The sequence below is a fragment of the Piliocolobus tephrosceles genome, chromosome 3 (assembly GCF_002776525.5).
Source record: "Piliocolobus tephrosceles isolate RC106 chromosome 3, ASM277652v3, whole genome shotgun sequence".
In the NCBI taxonomy this organism is placed as follows: Eukaryota; Metazoa; Chordata; class Mammalia; order Primates; family Cercopithecidae; genus Piliocolobus; species Piliocolobus tephrosceles.
The window spans coordinates 148,724,557-148,746,043 of record NC_045436.1 but is presented as its reverse complement, the minus strand read 5'-3'; the positions used below and the strand labels follow the sequence as shown (position 1 = coordinate 148,746,043).

The window sequence follows — 21,487 nt, the reverse complement described above, 5'->3', positions numbered from 1 at the left end:
TGGTCACTATTAGTTTTTCTTTTTTCTTTTCTCTTTTTTTATGTTTTTGTTTTTGTTTTTTGTTTTTTGTTTGTTTTTTGTTTTTTTTGCAACAGAGTTTCACTCTTGTTGCCCAGGCTAGAGTGCAGTGGCGCCGTCTCGGCTCACTGCTACCTCCGTCCCCGGGGTTCAAATGATTCTCCTGCCTCAGCCTCCTCTGTAGCTGGGATTATAGGCATCTGCCACCACGCCAGGTTAATTTGTTGTGTTTTTAGTAGAGACGGGGTTTCACCATGTTGACCAGGCTGGCCTCGAACTCCTGACCTCAGGCGATCCGCCTGCCTCGGCCCCCCTACGTGCTGGGATTATAGGTGTGAGCCACCACACCCAGCCCCTTTATTAGTTTTTCATCCGATATGATTCCTGTCTGTTTCAGTGCCTGGCTCAGGTGCTGTCAGCTTCTCGAAACCGCCCAGTTACACTCTCTTCCCTATCTGAACGGCCTCAGGATTCTGTTGATGTCCCTTTGATGGCATTGTTTGGACCCTGAATGATATTGTAGTTGGTTGTAAGCTCTTCTCACCTCCTTGCTCTCCCCTGCTACAGGGTTATCTCCCTGCAGGCGTGAGCTTGCCTTTCTCCTGTCTTCCTTATCAAGTAATATTTAAATTGAACTGTGAGTGCTATGATAAAAAATAAGAATAATAGAATAATTGTGTGACATTTGAGCAATGTATTAGCTCTTAAGGAGTTATTGAACAATTTTAAAAAATAATAACCAAGTGAAAAGATTTCGCTGACAAGAATATAAAATTAAATCACTGAAAGGACGTAAAACCATTCCAATATCATAAGACAGAGCTCATTATCTCGATATATAGTCTACTTGGGAGTGGAATAAGAGCCTTTCTTGAAAATGATGTGTCCATATGTAGTAAATTATTCTAATAATCCTGGAGAATTGGATAAAAATCTGAACACTTGTTTTACTTTCTTAAGTTCTATACATCGTAAACAAAGATATTTTCTAAATCGTGTATTTTATTTTATTGAAATACCACACATTTATTCATTAAACTTTGCTTGTTTTTGTTGTTGTTTTGTTTTTTGTGGGATTTTTCACTTAGTCAAAACTTTGTCCATCAGAGAAGAGGCACACTGTCATGTAATGCTTATCAACAGTAATAACAACTAGAATGTTTTAGTTCATTCGGACTGCTTTAAGAAAATACCAGAAAGCGGGTGGTTTATAAACAACAGAAATTTCTCAGAGTTGTGGAAGCTGGAAAGGTCAAGATCAAGGTGCCAGCCGATTTGGCATCTGGTGAGGACCTTCTACATAGACAACCATCTTTCACTATAACTTCATAAGGCAGAAGGGGCAAGGCAGCTCTCTGAGATCTCTTTTATAATGGCACTAATTTTATCCCCAGAGGGCGGCGCCTCCTAATGCCATCACACTGGGGATCGATTTCAACATATGAATTTGCCGGGACACAGACATTCAGCCCATAGTAGGTGGCTTTCGGTTACTGGACAACTCCAACATTGCCAGTGTGTGATCAACAGTTTATATGATGTTCCATTTAAATCTCACTGTAATACTATTTTACATACTTAAATTACGGTTAACTGTGAGTTGATTGCTGAGTGTCAGGAGCTGGGCTGCAAACCCCAGCCTGATAAATGTGAAACCCCTTGCCTTCCTGGGCAAACTGTTCCAAGCCAGGAACTCCTTCCCCACATTACTGCCCAGTGCCCTTTAGGAAATGCTTCCTTCAGTCACACTCACGATAATACCCGGCTGTAAAAAGGAGGCAACCCACAGATCTCAATGTTCAACTTTTTGTTGTTGCAGGAAGAGAAGTTAAACTTCGAGAGAAACCTAACAGACGATCTCCACACAGGTAAGCTATCTCATTTTATCTTTCCATGCTTTGGTGGGAAAATCTAGTCTCTTCCCTTTCCATTAAATTTTCTATCATTCGGTCTTCTGCTACAGTTTTTATTACCTAAAACCTTAAAGCCAGTAGACAGAGCAGTCCCCATAGTCTCTCTTTCTGACTCACTCAAGTTCCAGTGGAATTGCTGTTTCCTTTTTATGTTTGTTTTTCAGAGATGCAATTCTAAAACGAGTGTGATAATACATGGTTCAACAAAGTCTCCACAATGAAAGATTTCCAGTTAATCTATCCCCCGATCCCCAGGCAGTTTCAAGCTTCTCCAGTTAATGTCCATGCCTCAGAACAGGGGCTCTCAGCATGTGCTCCCAGGACCTATGGCATCAGCCTCACCTGGGAACTTGCTAGAAATTCAGTTTCTCAGGCCCCATCTCAGACCCACTAAATCAGAGGCTCCGGGATAATGACTAGCCCTCAAGATGATTCCAGTATACTCTCCTGTTTAGGACCCAGGTACTGTGAACACAGACCTTCCTTCTCTTTATTTCTCTCTGAGTCTCCCTCCCAAGCCCTTTACCATTTCCATCTTTAGCTGAACTTGTAATATAACCTTCTATATATTTCACTCCAGTGGAACCAGCCTGGTCCCCTCACTCTGTGTCTCCTGAAAGTGGTGCATGGATTATTCTTGTTCTCCTTTGCAAATTCTAGATGGTCAAGCGGCCACCAATCTGCAAACCTTATCTTCCTTTGAGGTTCATGCCATTGGCCTATTCTGTCCTTTTCCCTACTTGTTGCCATCATCTGGGGACTTCCCAGCTGCTCCAGATCATTCAATACCATAGGCCTAAAGCCCTTCTGACTTCCTGCACTCTAGTCATCCTCACTTCCACTACATTTCACTTTCCATGGCCACATCCTGGACCATGTCCTTCATTGTAGACACTAATGTGCCAATGCCACCATCTCTTATGGCTCCAAATTCCTCATGCTTAAGGATGCCAGGTCACCGGTCTTGCTTTTGTTCCCCCTAACCTCATTAGGATCCTCACCCACAGGACTCTTTCTTCTTCCTTAGCCAACCTCTTGGCCACACAGCCCTACCCATTTAGTGCAGGCTCCAGGTCCATTGCTTCAACCATGCTTGCCAGCACTCTCGAGACCCAAGCCCTGTTGCCTTATACCTCAACCTGGAACGAGGGTAGTAACCCACATTCTATGGGCCTTTACCTGGATTGCTGGGCACTGCTGGGAGAGGGAAAGAATGCCAGAACTATGTGCATTGGCATCACTCAGATTTTTGGTGGCCAGCTGAGGCCAACCCTCAGCACTGCTCAGCTGCCTTTCAGTGGTTGCTCTTCCCCTCCACCACACACCATTCCAAACCTTGTCACTTTGAGCTTTTACATCTAGTCCTTCCAGCAGATACCTTGCCCCCTCCATCAAGAAACTCACAGCTTACAGTCCTCCAGCTTCCCATCCTGCATCTAGAAATGTCTCCACTTAAAATCACCCTTGCCTCTTTCCCTCTAGGCTCCAAGGGAAAAGTGTATATCTCTACATCTTTCTAAGGTGTATTTCTTCACTAGTGATCTTGACTTGATCCTAGTTTTTCCCCCATTCTTTCTACTAGTCTCAATTTCTTTCAACTATCTTTTTCCTCCTTGGTTTAGAAAATGTATTTATCTTTCACCTGCTACAAAACCATCCTATAATCCTGTATCCTTGTCCACTGTGACTGTTCCCTTCATCTTTTCCATCCCAGCTAAGCTCCATAAGAGTTCTCTCTCCTCCTTTTCATATGCCCCATGCAGTCCTCAACCTGCTGCACCCCAGCATGCACCTCCACTGTTCTACAACCTTCCTGCATTTCCCACCAACACCCTCCTTGATATGAAATTCAGGTGAAATTCACTGTTCCATCCTTTCCTTATCTCTGAGGCATCTGACACTGTTTGATGGAAGACTCTCTCCTCTCCTGCTTCTTGATAATAAAGCCTGATTGCCTCCTCCCTCTCTGAGCATTTTTCCCAATCCTTCTCATATGCTCATCCTCCTCTGCCTGAGAGCAAACAAGCAGAGTTAAGACTTGCAAGCGACTTGCTGGCTCCGCCCTCACGGGTTGAATAGTTGAGAAGGCAGGAAAGACGTCAAAAAATGAATGAAATAAAACTGTAAGTTGCGCTAAGAGTGTAAAGTGAAAGGTGACATGAGGTGGAATAACAGGGTTTTAAACTGGCTGGTTTAGATGGGGTGGGGTGAAAAGGCAAAGGAAATAGTCTATGACAAGGTCCTTGAGCTCAGGAACAAAACATCAACTTTAAAGACTTGAAAGAAGGCCAATGTGGCCAGGGAAAGAAAGGGGGGACAATGCACCAGAAAGCTGTGTATGTGATAGAAAAGACTTCATCTATTATTGTATAAGTTTCTTATTAATTTTAAGTGAGTTACTGCAGTCGATAATCATAATTCACTGGAGTTATGTTCTCTAAAGTCACTTCAAACAAGAAGTTAGTGAGCACTGCACCATTGCTCTCAAGGGAAATATGGGGTTAGGTTCCTACAAGCCTCTAGTCACAATATTTTCATCAACCGATCAATATATAACCTTGTTTTATGTATGTTTCAGTTGTTAAAGCACTTTATTTGCATATGTATTGTTAATTCATTAACATTGAACTCGGGCTAACAGCACTATGACTCATTTCCAAACAAAGCTTGTCTAACACACACATTTTTTCTGTAAGACATATCACAACATTCTTGCTGTGATATGTCAGCACTATGCCTGGGGCCATTTTTAACAGTGACATCACCAACAAAAATCACAAAATGCGAACAATGGGGCCATGAGAAGATACCTGTTTACAGTATGGCACAGTGCCGTCTTATTTGAGCTCAGCTAGAAACATAAGCATCTAATGACTCAAAATATTTTGCCATTCTGCACATACCCAGGAACGGCCACACAAGCACCATGAGTATTGAAATTAATGTTAGTAAGTCGGTGAATTCACAAATATAGAATCCACAAATAATGAGAACCAAGTGTACATGTAAAGCATATCGATGAACACCAGCTATGTAAGAAGGACTATGTACATTTGATATTTTAATCATCTTCATTATTGCATGCTAGTAAATATCCTAACAGCATGAGATACCTCTGAAAAATTTTAGGCAGGGGAAGTGATAATGATCCAGATTCATGGCCTAAAAAGATCATGACTCCTTTGTGGCAAATATATTAGCCAGAGATACTAGCAGGTATAGATGATAGTAAGGTGATGTTGCAGTCAGTAATCCAGGTATGAAAGAGATGATGCTGTTTGAGAACGGGGCAGTGGGAGTGCACATTTTTCTCCTGGAATGTGCTCTGGAATCTACGAGAACCACTGTCTGCCCACCTTTGCCCACAAGCCTTTTCTAATCTTCCTACGGTTACTCTGGAGCTCCTTGTCCTAGATAGCATATTATATGACATATTTGAATCTAGTACTTATGGCACTATATTAGTCATCTATCTATATACCTGTCTCCTTTCCTGGACAGTAAACTCTTTCTACATCCCTGGAATCAAGTTCGGTACTTGACACATAATAGGTACTCAGGAAATATCTGTTGCCTGAATAGTTGATGAGTCATTTAACAAACAGCAGAGATCTTCTACCTCTCAGTGTCTTAGCAATTAGCAGAGTGTCTTACCCCTAGTAGGGGGCGTTTAAGGCCTCTAAACCGTGCTCAGTCTTTCCAAGTGCAAAACCTATTTTTACTCTACTTTAAAGGAACACTGGGTTCCAACTCTGCACACGTAGGTTCATCTACAAGTAGGGGACAAATTGTGAGTTTTTTCTTGTCTTCCGACCAGTTCTTGCTTCCAGTCTTGAGTCCAGAAGCACATTCATAAAATAAAATAGTTGGGTGGGATGACTTCTAAGATTCTTTCAAATCACGGCCCTATCAGGGTAGTCTGCTAAGGCTACCATAACAAAATACTGTAGACTGGGTGGCTTAAACAAACGAAATTTATTTTCTCAGAGTCCCGGAGGCCAGGAGGTCCAAGATCAAGGTGTCGGCAAATTCGATTCCTGGGAGAGTTCTTTCCGGCTTGCAGATGCTGCCTGCTCACTGTGTCCTCACACAGCCTCTCCTCAGTGTGCTCTGGACTCACCAGCACCATTCACTTTCACTCACAAGCCTTTTCGAATCTTCCTGAGGTTGCTCAGGAGGAAGTGCTCTGTCTCCCCTTCTCATAAGGCCACCAATCCTCTTAGGTTAGGACCCCACCCTGATGACCTCGTTTAACTTTAATTACCTCCAGAAAGCCCTATCTCTTATTACACTCACAATGAGTTAGGGTTTCAACATGTGAATCTGGGGAAAGACACAATTCAGTCCACAGCAGATACTGTAAGATTCTGGGAATTGCCCTGAACTAGTTTATTCCAAGCAGGTGGCTCTGAGCTGTGCTTCCTTTTAAATCTATTTGCAGCCTTACGAGACTATATTATATAAACTCCTCTCCACATGGCCACCTCTAAAACTTCCTCAGCATTTTTAGAACTTAACTTTGTCCAAATGCTTCAAGTTTCTTCCAGACGTCTGCCGTCTCCCTGATACGGCTACTTAGCAAAATCAGAGACATTCCCTGTGATGGAGACACACCTCAGTTCCCATGTGGTTCCAGGGAAGATTTGGTCAAAACATTGCCCATTTCTACACAGTGTCTAAAAGGAACTAGCACCCAATGGTTAAAGAATATTCTCAGCCAGGGACGGTGGCTCACCTCTGTAATCCCAGCGCTTTGGGAGGCCAAGACGGGTGGATCACCTAAGATCAGGAGGTCAAGACCAGCCTGGCCAACATAGTGAAACCCTATCTCTACTAAAAATACAAAAACTTAGCCGGGCGTGGTGGTAGGCGCTTGTAATCCCAGCTATTCAGGAGGCTGAGGCAGAAGAATCACTTGGACCTGGGAGGCGGAGGTTGCAGTGAGCCGAGATGGCACCATTGCACTCCAGCCTGGGTGACAAGAGTGACAACCTGTCTCAAAAAAAAAAAGAAAAAAAAAGAATATTCTCACAGACAATTGCCATGAACATGCAAGCAGCCAACATTTCCTAAGAACCTGCTATTTGCCAGATACACATCGCCAGGCCTGTCACATGTTTAAGTCATGTGATCCTCATAGGACCCTGACCAGTACTTCTGGTAATGCAGCCATAAAAATGAAAGTGTCCACGCACTGATGCAGGGGTGTCTGACTTTTTTCTTTTCTTTTTTTTTTTTAGACAGAGTCTTGCTGTTATCGCCCAGGCTGCAATGCAGTGGCTCCATCTTGGCTCACTGCAACCTCTGCCTCCTGGGTTCAAGTGATTCTCCTGCCTCAGCCTCCCATGTAGCTGTGATTACAGGTGTCTGCCACCATGCCCAGCTAATTTTTGTATTTCTAGTGGAGACAGGGTTTCACCAGGTCGGCCAGGCTGGACTCGAACTCTTGACCTCAGGTGATCCACCTGCCTCGGCCTCCCAAAGTGCTGGGATTATAGGTGTAAGCCACTGCACCCAGCCCGGTGTCTGACATTTTTAAGCGGATCCCTTAGTAATGATTGATGCTGAGCTTGTTAGAAACACAGGCTGTCAGACCCCACTCAGAGCCAGGTGGATTCCTCACGACCCAGTGCCCTGTGCTCCTATCTGTCTACAGGTTTCCACTGCGTACATACACACACACACACCCTAGTCTTTATTCATTAATGAACTACATCTTGTCTACTCCAAGCAGGAGCTTATTTCCAGGAATTTACAGTCCAGAGAATAGGGACATAGCTTCTCAAACTGTTTCCTTAAACTGTCCCCACGAGGGTATAGGAGGATCTGGGAGGCTGGGGAGTGTGGAGAGGATGACCACAAGCTACTGGCAGAACTTGACAACTCTGTGTGCCTTCCGTTTCATTCTAGTCATTCACGCAAATGTTACCTTTTCACCCATGATATTCTGAGTTAATTTTAGATAACAAACAATGGGCTTCTCCCCACAAAACCTTCGCATGGGGCCATATTTATTTTGTGGCTTACTTTTCGCTCCCAGCTCATGACCATGTACCCTCATGTAGAAGGGGGTGCTCTGAGGTTGGCTTACACCACGGGCAGCCCCTGCATCTGGGAGAAGTGCAAGGTCAGCTACGGAGGAGGAGCAGCACCAGGTCTAACCTGGGGGAAGGAACTGGACCCCCAGGCTCCACGGACACCTTCCTCCCCCAGGCTTTTCCACAGAGTTACTGTCCAAATGTACAGTGGGCAGAGACCAACCCAGATGGAGTTGTGATGTGCAGTCATTGTGTGAAGAGGCCTCTGTAGAATTTTGGGAGTCTTTTGACCCACCATTGCTTGGCCAGACCAGAATAAACCCCATGTCCAGCCAGTGCTAGAGAAAGCCCTGGCCTCATCAGGCTTAAAGGTGACAGTAACTGTGATGGTTAATATTGAGTGTCAACTTGATGGGATTGAAGGATGCAAAATATTGTTCCTGGGTGTGTGTGTGTGAGGGTGTTGCCAAAGTAGATTAACATTTGAGTCAGTGGACTGGGGAAGGCAGACCCACCCTCAATCTGGGTGGGCACCAGCTAACCAGCTGCCAGCAAACATAAAGCAGGCAGAAAAACGTGAAAAGGCAAGACTAGCCTAGCCTCCCAGCCTACATCTCTCTCCTGTGCTGGATGCTTCCTGCCCTTGAACATCAGACTCCAAGTTCTTCAGTTTGGGGACTTGGACTGGCTCTCCCTGCTTCTCAGTTTGCAGATGGGCTATTGTGGGACCTTCTGATCATGTGAGTTAATACTTAATAAACTCCCCTTTACATATATATCGATGCTATTAGTTCTGTCCCTCTGGAGAACCCTAATACTGTAACCATCTAAAACACCACATCACCTACTCTGTAACCTTGCCGCATAGCAAAGTACCCACGCTACTTGGGCCATAATTCTTGTTTCTTATTTTGTTTTGTTTTTTGCTTTTTGAGACATAGTCTTACTCTATCACCCAGGCTAGAGTACAGTGGTGGCCTGATCTTGGCTCACTGCCAGCTCCAACTCCTGGGTTCAAGCAATTCTCTCACCTCAGCTTCCTGAGTAGCTGGGATTACAGGCGCACACCACCACACGTGACTAATTTTTGTATTTTCAGAAGAGACCAGATTTCACCATGTTGGCTAGGCTGGTCTCGAACTCCCGACCTCAAGTGACCAACCCACCTTGGCCTCCCAAAATGCTGGGATTATAGGCATGAGCCACCATGCCAGCCCATAATTCTTGTGAGGCTTTTTATTATTATTACTATTATTATTTTTGAGACAGAGCCCTGCTCTGTTGGCCAGGCTGGAGTGCAATGGCACAATCTTGGCTCACTGCAACCTCCGCCTCCTGGGTTCAAGGGATTCTCCTGCCTCAGCCTCCCAAGTAGTTGGGACTACAGGTGCACCACCACACCCAGCTAATATTTGCAATTTTAGTAGAGATACGGTTCCACCATGTTGGCCAGGCTGCTCTAGAACTCATAACCTCAAGTGATCCACCCGCCTTGGCCTTCCAAAGTGCTGGGATTACAGTTGTGAGCCACCGCGCCTGGTCCTGAGACCTTGTACCAAGTCCTTCTCTTGAGATGAGTACAATAACCGCTATATCCTGCCATCTGCTGGTGAATTGATGCGACTGCACCTATAAAATTCAGCCCAAATCTAGAGAATCCAGTTCTCTCTTGCAAAAGCTACTGGAGCACAAACTGCTTCCTGCATAATCCAGCGGACTCAAAAAAATAAAATAAATGAAAAACTTACTAGAATGGATGCTAGAAATATTATAATAATAAAAACAATAACAACTTTAATAATACCTTCACTATCCTACTTTCAACTTTTACAACCTTGGGCAAGCAAGTTATATAACCTTCCATTTAGTTATCTATAAAATACTGGTTCCCACCTTAAAGTGTTGTTTTAAAGTTGAAATGAGTTAATACATGAAAGATGAAAGTCCCCAAAACAGTCCTTGGCACATAGTAAACCCTCGGTGGCTAACTGATTTTTGTGATTAAGTACTGGCTGTATGCCAGATATTATAGCAAGCGCTATGCATCCTTATTTCATTTAATGTTCAGAACAATCCTCATAAACTGTAACTGTCATCATTCGCATTTTGCAGATTAGGCCACTGAAACTCACAGAGGGGAAGAAACTTGCCTAGAAGTCACAAAGCTAGTGAGCGATGGAAGTGGAATTGTTGACTACTCTGATCCTAAGTCACTGGCTTAACCACTCTGCTGAACTCCTGGTGTGCTGTGATCAGTCTTCCTGAATGTTCATTAAATGCCATCTGGCTTCACCAGGATTGGTCGATCTCTCTCTCTCTCACACACACACACACACGCACACATACACACGACTATACGCTCTCCCAAGGAGCACCTGGGTGCCATTGTATCCCCAGAACCTAGCACCGTGCCTGGTTCATACTAAGATGCAGTGGAGCCATTGTGAAGTCAGTGATGCTGCACACAGCTGTGAGCATTCATCACACACCTGTCTTAAGGATAGTAGGCTAATTATTAGAGAGGGGGAAAAAATAGTATCAGATCCTGAATAGAGGAAAGGGCCACATGAAATGTTTTTCAATCCGTGAAAATGACTGTGATATGCTATTGTAAAGACCACAGGAGGGAAAAAGGGAGTGATATTATCACTATGTTGTAATAACAACAACAGAAAACCACGTTGCATGTGTTTCCACATTCAACATGGATATCAAAGATCCTGTGAATCCAGCAGCAAAATAGTCCCGGGACCAGGCCCTGGCCTGTTCCTCAGCATTCCTACGGTGGAAGCACCTCTCAGGTGCACAGGGCTGGCGAGGCCAGCCTTGGTAAAGGCTAGAGAGGCAGCCCTTCTAGTGTGATTCCAGAGGGTTCAGGGCCACCTGTCACTGAGAAACACCAATTTCAACCCAGACATTCCACCCTCAGAGGCTGATTTCTTTGGCTACTGGAAACTTATTTTTTTACATAGTTTTCTTTAAAATGCAGGTACACCAGGAGGCCAGGGTTGCTGCCAGTGCTCTGAAAACCACCGTGCCTTCCTGCCAGGCAGCGCGCACCTCCCAACCCATTCCCAGTGGAGAAGGGGGTCACTTCCTCTACCATCAGGAGTCTCCCTGGTCTGAGACCCTTGTCCCTCTCAGGGACTTTGCTGTTACACACATTCTGTCCCCGTCTCCCAGTTCCTCCTGGCAGAGGCTGAAGAGGCATTTCCCAAAGAGCTGCGGAGCTGAGGGAATAAGACAGACAACTTGGCCTTTTATCATTCAGTCAAGATCATGGCCTGGGGTGAGCGTGGACATAGGACCCAGAGGGCTGTATCGCAAAGAGATAGTTCACAAAGCACGTGGCACCCCACGTGCAGTACGGATGTATCGAAGCCTGCCTTCAGCATAATTCTCAGGATTCCATATGATAACAAGGAAATCAAGTCAATGAGTGGAAGTTCCCCTACTTTCCCACTTTATCGTTTAGATTGTTAGATTTGAAAGAGTGCTTTGATTCACAAACTCGTTTTGCAGATAAAGAAACTGAGGACTCAAGAGATAACAAACAGCCTGGACAAAGTCTCATCTCTACAAAAAAAAAATTAAAAAAAAAAAAAGCCAGATGTGGTGGCTTATGCCTGTAGTTGCAGCTACTCAGGAGGCTGAGGTGGGAGGATTGCTTGAGCCTGGGAGGCAGAGGTTGCAGTGAGCCAAGATGATGCCACTGCGCTCCAGTCTGTGTGACAGAGTGAGACCCTGTCTCAAAAAAAAAAAAAAAAAAAAAAGTTTGGGGGGAGATTAAACAACTTCACCACGTCCGTGCCATTGGTGATGGCATTATGGCTAGGAGGTGAATTTCTTTTTTTTTTTTTTTTGAGATGGAGTTTTGCTTTTGTTGCCCAGGCTGGAGTGCAATGGCACAATCTTGGCTCACTGCAACTTCCGCCTCCAGGGTTCAAGCAATTCTCCTGCCTCAGCCTCCCGACTCACTGGGATTACAGGCGCCTGCCACCACGCCCAGCTAATTTTTTATGTTTTAATACAGATGGGATTTCACCATGTTAGCCAGGGTGGTCTTGAACTCCTGACCTCAGGTGATCTGCCTGCCTTGGCCTCCCAAAGCAGTGGGATTACAGGCGTGAGCCACCGCTCCTGGCCCCACGGAGGTGGATTTCTTACACCTGGGCACAGACTTTGCCTGGCTAAGTTCACCCAAATGCCGTAGAGCATAATTAGTCTGGGGAGTAAAACTCCAGTGATGATTAGGACTCTTATTTTGATAGTAGATTTTTCAGAAGTATTCCACAAAACATGAGATCCGTTGGTTGTTAATAAGTTTGTTATGAGAAAAAAAGTTCTGTAGCCCAATAATGTAGGAAAATAATCGGGTTAAACAGGGTGAAACAGTTCCTTCTCATAACCATGAATTTGTTCATCTTTAATTTCTGTTGTTCCCAAACGTGTTTTGACCAGGAAGCCCTTTCTAGGGAGAAAACCTATGAGCACTTCCCTGCACACAAATCTCCCATCAAACCCAGCTCTAGGCCATATGAACACATCTATCCTAGCACACTGGCTATTGAGAATGCATGAAATGGACTATTTGATGGTGCTGATAACAAAAGTCTGCATATAATCTTTCAAGTTCTCCAAAATAACAGAAGCTTAGCCTCTAGGAGAAAAGTAAATACATCAGAAAAATTTGTCCCATGAGTTTTCAAAGCCTGCCCACAAAAGTAGGAAATGGTTCTGCCAAAAAAATAAATAGATTGAGCTGTCAAAGAGTTTATCTTCTAGTCCTTTTTCAACTATAGATTCAGCACTGTCTGTAATGTTGGGCAAGCAGTCAGTCTCCAGTTTCTTCTATAAAGGCAGCACAGCTCCTGGTAGTTATTTTTATTCATCCCTCTTGGGTCAGGACCTCAGTCCCTAGTAGCGGCTCACTAAATATTTGTCTGCTTCACCTTCTGGCCAGGTTATGTGAAATCTCAAGCTATGTTTTCTAAACATTAGCAAATTGTTGGAAATTTACATGTTCCATTCTATTGTATCTCCCTTCCAAATACTCCAACTTCTATAAACGCAAACCACCTCCCAGCAGCCACTTTAAAAGTTTGTTGAATAGAACTCTTGGAGCAGGATGTCCTTGACCCTTGGAATTGCAGGATAGAGGTTTTGCTGTTTCCCAAGCTGGGAAGGGGGAACCACAGTCGCTCCCATCTCTCTGAGCTCCGCCTCTGACTTGTAATACCACTGGGTAGTATGAGATTTGATTGTGGTAAAGGGTATGACCCTCTATTAGAATAATTTATAATATCTCATACCCATCATGCCTTCATTCCCACCTGTCATTCACCAGCTGTTCCTTCATTTGAATAATAAGAATGAAGTGTGCCATGCAAGCTGGATGCTGGTTGGATTAAGCATTGCCTGTGAGGCGCTCATGTGTAGTAGAGAAGGCAGACAGCCAACAAGCACCAAAGCTCTGGAGTATGAGTCCCCCTCTAAGATGCAGCCACAGCCTGCGGACAGGAACCATACCCTTTATTTGCCTCTAGAGTTCTCATCTTGGGACTGTATATGGTCTTCAGTACATATACAGGATGATGTGTAGGTTGGTAGACTTTTGATGAGGTGCTTTCCAAGATCTCTGTCCATGGTCTAATTTATAGAGACTATTATCCGTTTTTTTTTTTTTTTTTTTTGGAGATGGAGTCTCACTCTGTCACCCAGACTGGAGTGCAGTGGCATAGTGGCATGATCTTGGCTCACTGCAACCTCCACCTCCTGGGTTCAAACGATTTTCCTGCCTCAGCCTCCTGAGTAGCTGGGATTACAGGTGCCTGCCACCATGCCCAGATAATTTTTGTATTTTTATTTTTATTTTTATTTTTTGAGACAGAGTGTCGCTCTGTCGCCCAGGCTGGAGTGCAGTGGCACCATCTCAGCTCACTGCAAGCTCCGCCTCCCAGTTCAACCATTCTCCTGCCTCAGCCTCCCGAGTAGCTGGGACTACAGGCGCCCACCACTACACCTGGCTAATTTTTTGTATTTTTGGTAGAGATGGGGTTTCACCATGTTAGCCAGGATGGTCTCGATCTCCTGACCTCGTCATTTGCCCACCTTGGCCTCCCAATTTTTGCATTTTTAGTAGAAACGGGGTTTCACCATGTTGGCCAGACTGGTCTCAAACTCCTGACCTCAAGTGATCCTCCCACCTCGGCCTCCCAAAGTGCTGGGATTACCGGTGTGAGCCGCCACACATGGCCATATAGGGAATCTTTTCATCCTTTCACAAACACTAAGAAGTAGCACTATCCCCCAGCAATGATTTCCTGGAGGTGTTAGGTCCCAGCCCAGGTTGTGACAAGCAGAGTTTAAGAACTGACCTTGGATTGGATTCACACTTTTGTTTTTAACCTCACACCTTTTTAAAACATTTTATTTTGACATTATTTCAGACTAACAGAAAAGTTGCAAGAAAAGTGCAAAGAATCCCCATAAATCCTCTACCCAGAGTCCCTAAACATGAACATCTACCACATTTGCTTTGTTGTTCTATCTTTATACACACACAATGTTTTTTTCTGAATTATTTTAAGAAGTTAGAACATACGTGTTTTAGACTTTGGATTTTTTTTTTTATTTTGGAATATTTATATATACATCATGAAATATTTGTATATACATCATGAAATATCTTGGGAATGGGAGCTGAGTCTAAACATGACATTCCAATGTTTCATATATACCTTTTACACATACCTGAAGGTAATTTTATATAATATTTTTAATAATTTGTACATGAAACAGAATTTTTACTTCATTTTCACTGTGGCCTGTCACATGAGATCAAGTGTGGCATCACGTAAGTGCTCCAAAAGTTTCAGGTTTGGGAGCATTTTGGACTTTGGATTTTTGGATTTTGGATGCGCAACTTTTACTTTACTGTGTATTTCCTAAAAACAAGGGCATTCTCTTTTTTTCTGCCTTCTCCCCAACATTGTATTGTGTTTTCAAACATATAACAAAGTTGAAAGAATTTTGTAGTAAACTTCTGTATACCCACCACCAACCCATCTTATATTTTGAGACATTTCAAAGTAAGTTGTGGACATCATATATTTCCCTTCTCTGCTTTCACTTGAGCATGTATATCATTAATTAGAATTCTATATGTGTTTACATTTTTTGAAATAACTTTTGTTACAAAAGTAATGTGTTCATTGTAGAAAATTGGTCATTGCAGATTTAAAAATCTACTTATCTATCAATTAGTATTCATTTGTACCAGATATTGTGCTATGTACTTTATCAACATCATATCTTTTCATCCTTTAACCAAACCCTAAGAAGTAGCATTATCCACATTTTACAGATAAGGACTCTGTGAGCAAGTTACCACAGTTCCCACAGTGGCAGAGTCAGGATATGTGTCCAAGTCTGTCCCATCTCCTGACTCTCAACTGCATGCCATCCTGCTAGCCTTGTGTCCACTCCACCCCACTCTGAGATAACCACTGTTAACCTCTGTCTCAATTCTTTTCTAGGTGTATAGATTTCCACAAAACTGTGATTATATTATACATGTCATTTTGTAACTGGCTTCTTTGCACATATACAAACCTCTTTCTCCAGCACCTTGTTAATGACTGCAGGGTATACTGTTGAGTAAAGATACCATATTTAAGAGCTACCTTATTGTTATTTATTTTTCAAGTTTTGGCTATTACGAAATCTTCTTGCATACTACTAATTTTATCCTTAGGGACACATGTAGAATTGCTGAGTCAGAGATTATGCATAGTTTCCACTGTTAATACAGATTCTCAGATTGCTTTCAATGTCTCCTACCAGTAGTGTATGACTAGCAGGTTTCCCTACATCCTACACTGACACCAAGTATACATTTTAACAACTCGTTTATGGCTGGGTGCCTGTAATCCCAGCACTTTGGGAGGCGGAGGCGGATGGATCATGATTTCAAGAGCTCAAGACCAGCCTGGCCAAGATGGTGAAACCCCATCTCTACTTAGCTGGATGTGGTGGCACATGCCCGTAATCCCAGCTACTTAGGAAGCTGAGACAGGAGAATCTCTTGAACTCGCGAGGCGGAGGTAGCAGTGAGCCAAGATCACGCCACTGTACTCCAGCCTGGGTGACAGAGCAAGACTCCATCTCAGAAAAAAAAAAAAAAAAAAAAAAACTCATTTCTAGTTAGATAAGCAAAAACATGTATGTTTTGTTTGTTTGATTTGATTGTTAATCAAGTTGAACGTATTTTCACATATAAGGCTTTCCCTTTCAGATACTATTTGTTCAGGTTCACACAGTTCTTTTTTAAGTTGGTCTCTTGAATAATTCCAACCCATTTCACATTAAAGTCAATGTTATGACTGATATTTCATTTTTCAAGCAGATTTTACTTCATTTATTTTTATTTTAAATGTTTAGAATCATTTTTAATTTTTGTGGGTACATCGTAGGTGTATATATTTATGGGGTACATGAAATGTTTCAATACAGGCATGCAATGCATAATAATCATATCCGGGTAAATGGAGCACCCACTGCCTCAAGCATTTATCCTTTGTGTTATATACAAACAAGTTATATTCTTTAATTATTTTTACATGTTCAAATAAATAATTATTGACTATAGTCACCTGTTAAGCTATCAAATACTAGGCCTTATTCTTTCTTTCTAACTTTTGTTTTGCACCCATTCGCCAGCCCCACTTCTCTTTCACCCCCTCCTCCAACTACCCTTACCAACTTCCGTCTGTCTACTCTCTATCTCCTGAAATTCAATTATTTTAATTGAACATGAGAAATTGAGAAATTTAATGAGAACATGAGAAATTTGTCTTTCTGTGCCTGGCTTATTTCACTTAACATAACAACCTCCAGTTCTATCCATGTTGTTGCAAAGAAGAGAGCTCGTTCTTTTTCATGGCTGAATAGTTCTCCGTTGTGAGAACTCCATACCACATTTTCTTTATGCATTCTTCTGTTGCTTCCAAATCTTGGCTACTGTCAATAGTGCTGCAGTAAACATGGGAGTGCAGGTATCTCTTCAATATAGTGATTTCCTTTCTCATGGGTACATACTCAGCAGTGGGATTGCTGGATCATACAGTAGCTCTATTTTTAGTTTCTGAGAAACCTCAAAACTATTCTCCATGGTGGTTGTACTAATTTACATTCCCACCAACAGTGTATGAGGGTTCCCTTGTCTCCACATCCTCGCCAGCATTTGTTGTTGCCTGTCTTTTGGATAAAAGCCATTCTAACTGGGTTGAGGTGATATCTCATTGTAGTTTTGATTTGCGTTTCTCCGATGATCATTGATGTTGAGCACATTTTCCTATACTGTTTGCCATTTGTATGTCTTCTTTTGAGAAATGTCTATTCAGATCTTTTGCCCATTTTTTAATTGGATTCTTAGATTTTTTTTTTTTTCCTGTAGAGGTAAGCACCTTACATACTTTGGTTATTAATCTCTTGTCAGATGGATAGTTTGCAAATGGTTTCCCCCATTCTGTGGGTTGTCTCTTCACTCTGTTGATTGTTTTCTTTGCTGTGCAGAAACTTTTTAACTTGATGTGATCTTTGTTGTCCATTGTTGCTTTGGTTGTCTTTGTTTCTTGGGTATTACTCAATAAATCTTTAATCAGTCCAATGTCCTGGAGATTTTCCCATGCCTTCTTGTAGTAGTTTCATAGTGTGAGGTCTTAGATTTATGTCTTTAATCCATTTTGATTTGATTTTTGTATATGACAAGAGAGAGGGATCCAGTTTCATTCTTCTGCATATGAATATCTAGTTTTCCCAGTACCATTTACTGAGGAAACTGTCCTTTCCCCCAGTGTATGTTCTTGGCACCTTTGTTGAAAATGAGATCTCTATAAATGTATTGATTTGTTTCTGAGTTCTCTCTTCTATTGGTCTATGTGTCTATGTTTTTATGCCAAAACCATGCTGTATTGATTACTGTATCTCTGTAGTGTAATTTAAAGTCAGGTAATGTGATTCCTCCATTTGTTTTTTGTTTTTTGGGTTTTTTTTTGCTCAGTATGGCTTTGACTAGTCTGGATCATTTGTGGTTCCACATACATTTTAGGATTGTTTTTTCTATTTCTTTGAAGAAATGTTGATAGAGGTTGCATGGGATCTGCAGATTGCATTGGGTAGTAGGGACATTTTAACAACATTGATTCTTCCAATCCATAATCATGGAATATCTTTCTAATTTTTGTGTCCTTTTCAATTTCTATCACTAACATTTTGTAGTCTTCATTGTAGAGATCTTTCACTTTTTTTTATTAATTCCTAGGTATTTAATTTTATTTGTATCTATTAGAAATGTGATTTCTTTTTTGGATTGTTCAAAAAACTCTTGGCATATAGAAAATACTAAGATTTTTGTATGTTGATTTTGTATCCTGTGACTTTACTTAATTTGCTTATCAGTCCTAATAGTTCTTTGGTGGAATCTTTAGATTTTCCCAAATATAAGTTTATATCATTGGCAGACAAAGGTAATTTGACTTCTTCCTTTCTTATTTCTTTATGTTGTCTGATTGCTCTAGCTTTCAAGTACTATGTTGGGTAACTGTGATGAAAGTTGGTATCCTAATCATGTTCTAGATTTAGAGAAAAGGCTTTCAGTTTTTCTCCATTCAGTATGATACTAGCTATGGGTCTGTCATATATGGCTTTTATTATGTTGAGGTATGTTCCTACTATACCCAATGTTTTTAGGGTTTTTATCATGAAGTGATGTTGAACTTTATCAAATGCCTTTTCAGCATCAGTTGAAATGATCATATGGTTTTTGTTCTTCATTCTGTTGATATGATGTATCACATTGATTTGCATATGTTGAACCGTCCTTCCATTCCTAGGATAAATCCCACTTGGTCAACTTGGTCATAATGAATCTTTTTAATGTGTTGTTGAATTTGGTTTGCTAGTATTTTTTTTTAGGATTATTGCATTGACACTCATCAGGGATATTGGCCTGTGGTTTTCTTTTTTTGATGTGTCTTTGTCTGGTTTTGGTATCAGGGTAATACTAGCTTCATAGAATGAGTTTGAAAATGTTCCCTCCTCCTCTATTTTTCAGAAGAGTTTGAGTAGGATTGGTATTAGTTCTTCTTTAAATATTTGGTAGAATTCAGCAGTGAAACCGTCAGGTCCCAAGTTTTTCTTTGCTGGGAGACTTTTTTACAACTTTGATCTTGTTATTGGTCAGTTCAAGTTTTGGGTTTCTTCATCTTCAATCTTGGTAGATGGTATGTGTCTAGGAATTTATCCCTGTCTTCTAGATTTTCCAACTTATTGGCATATAATTTTTCATAGTAGCCACTAATGATTCATTGAATTTCTGCAGTATCAGTCGTAATGTCTTCCTTTTCATCTGATTTTATTTATTTGGATCTTCTCTCTTTTTTGTTAGTCTGGTTAAAGGTTTGCCAATTTTATTATCTTTTCAAAAAAACCAATCTCTTGTTGATCTTTTATATTGTTTTTTTCATTTCAACTTCATTTCTGCTCTGACCTTTATTATTTCTTTTCTTCTACTAATTCTCGGTTTTGTTTACTGTTGCTTCTCTAATTCTTTAAAATGCTTTTTAGGTTATTTATTCCAAGTTTTTCTTTGTTTATGTAGGCATGTATGTAAACTTCCCTCTAAGAACTGCTTTTCCTGGATCCCATAGGTTTTGGTCTCTTGTGTTTCCATGATCATTTGTTTCAAGAATTTTTTCAGTTTCCTTCTGAATCTCTTCATTGACCCAGTGTTTATTTAAGAGCTTATTGTTGAATTTCCATGTGTTCATATAGTTTCTAAAATTCCTCTTGGTATTGATTTATAGTTTTACTCCATTGTGGTCAGAGAAGATACTTGATATCATTTCAATGTTTTGAATGTTTCAAGACTTGTTTTGTGACCTAACATATGGTCTGTCCTTGAGAATGGTCCATGTGCTGAGGAAAAGAATGTACATTCCACAGCAGTTGGATGAAATGTTCTGTAAATATCTATTAGTTCCGTTTGATCTACAGTACAGATAAGTGCAATGTTTCTTTGTTGATATTCTGTGTGGAAGATCTGTCCAATGCTGAAAGTGGGGTGTTGAAGTCTCCAGCTATTGTTGTATTGGGGTCTATCCCTCTCTTTAGCTCCAATAATATTTGCTTTATATATCTGAATGCTCCAGTGTTGGGTGCATATATATCTACAGTTGTTATATCCTCTTGCTGAATTGAACCCTTCATCATTATGTAATGACCTTCTTTGTCTCATCTTAAAGTTTTTGTCATGCAATCTATTTTGTCTGATATAAGCATAGTTATTCCTGCTCTTTTTTGGTTTCCATTGGCATGGAGCATCTTTTTCTATCTCTTTATTTTCAGTCTATATGTGTCTTTATAGGTGAAGTGTGTTTCTAATAGGCAACAGATCATTAGGTCTTTTTAAAAATCCATTCAGCCACTCTATGTCTTTTGAGTAGACAGCTTAGTCCATTTACAATTGATCTTATGATTAATAAGTAAGGACTTACTCCTGCCATTTTATTTGTTTTCTGGTTGTTTCGTGGTCTTCCTTTCTTTCATTTCTTCTTTTCTGTCTTCCTTTTAGTGTAGGTGATATTCTCTGGTAATATAATTTAATTTCTTGATTTTAATATTTTTGTGTATTCATTGTATGTTTTTCAATTTGAGGTTGCCATGAGGCCTGCAAATACTATCTTAAAACCCATTATTCTGGCCAGGTGCAGTGACTCATGCCTGTAATCCCAGCTCTTTGGGAGACAGAGGGAGGTAGATCACCTGAGGTCAGGAGTTTGAGATCAGCCTGACCAACATGGTGAAACCCTGTCTCTACTAAATACAAAAAAAATTAGCCAGGCATGGTGGTGCACACCTGTAATGCCAGCTACTCGGGAGGCTGAGGCAGGAGAATTGCTTGAACCTGGGAGGCAGAAGTTGCAGTGAGCCAAGATTGCGCTACTGTACTCCAGCCTGGGCAACAGAGCAAAACTCCGTCTCAAAAAATGAATAAATAACCATTATTTTAAGTTGATAACAACTTAGCACTGCTTGCATAAACAAACCAACAAGAAAAAAACAAACAAAATAAAAACAAAGACTCTAACTTCATCCCCTCACTTTTCAACTTTTTGTTGTATCTATTTACATATTATCGTACAGTCTATGTCTTGAAAATTTTTCGTTATTATTTATGATTGGTTCATTTTTTAGTCTTTCTATTCAAGAGAAGTTTACACACCACAGTTACCGTGTTATAATATTCTGTGTTTATCTGTTTGCTTATGATTACCAGCAAGTTTTGTACCTTCACATGATTTCTCATTGTTCATTAACATCCTTTTCTTTCTGATTGAAGTACTCCCGTTAGCAATTTTGTAAGATAGAACTGGTGTTGATGAAATCTCTGAGCTTTTGTTTGTCTGGGAAATTTACTTTTTCATGTTTGAAGAATATTTTTGCCACAAACAGTAT

The 21,487-nt window shown here is 41.3% G+C and overlaps 1 protein-coding gene across 1 annotated transcript in view; it reads left to right on the top strand.

The window, feature by feature from the left end:
- Window positions 1-1,834: 1,834 nt before the first annotated feature.
- Window positions 1,835-21,487, top strand: part of C3H4orf19 (chromosome 3 C4orf19 homolog) — a 32,986-nt gene continuing 13,333 nt past the window's right edge. Inside the window, exon 1 of the mRNA XM_023224531.3 lies at window positions 1,835-1,886. The gene's annotated coding sequence lies outside the window, so the exon portion shown is untranslated. The remainder of the gene's footprint in view (window positions 1,887-21,487) is intronic.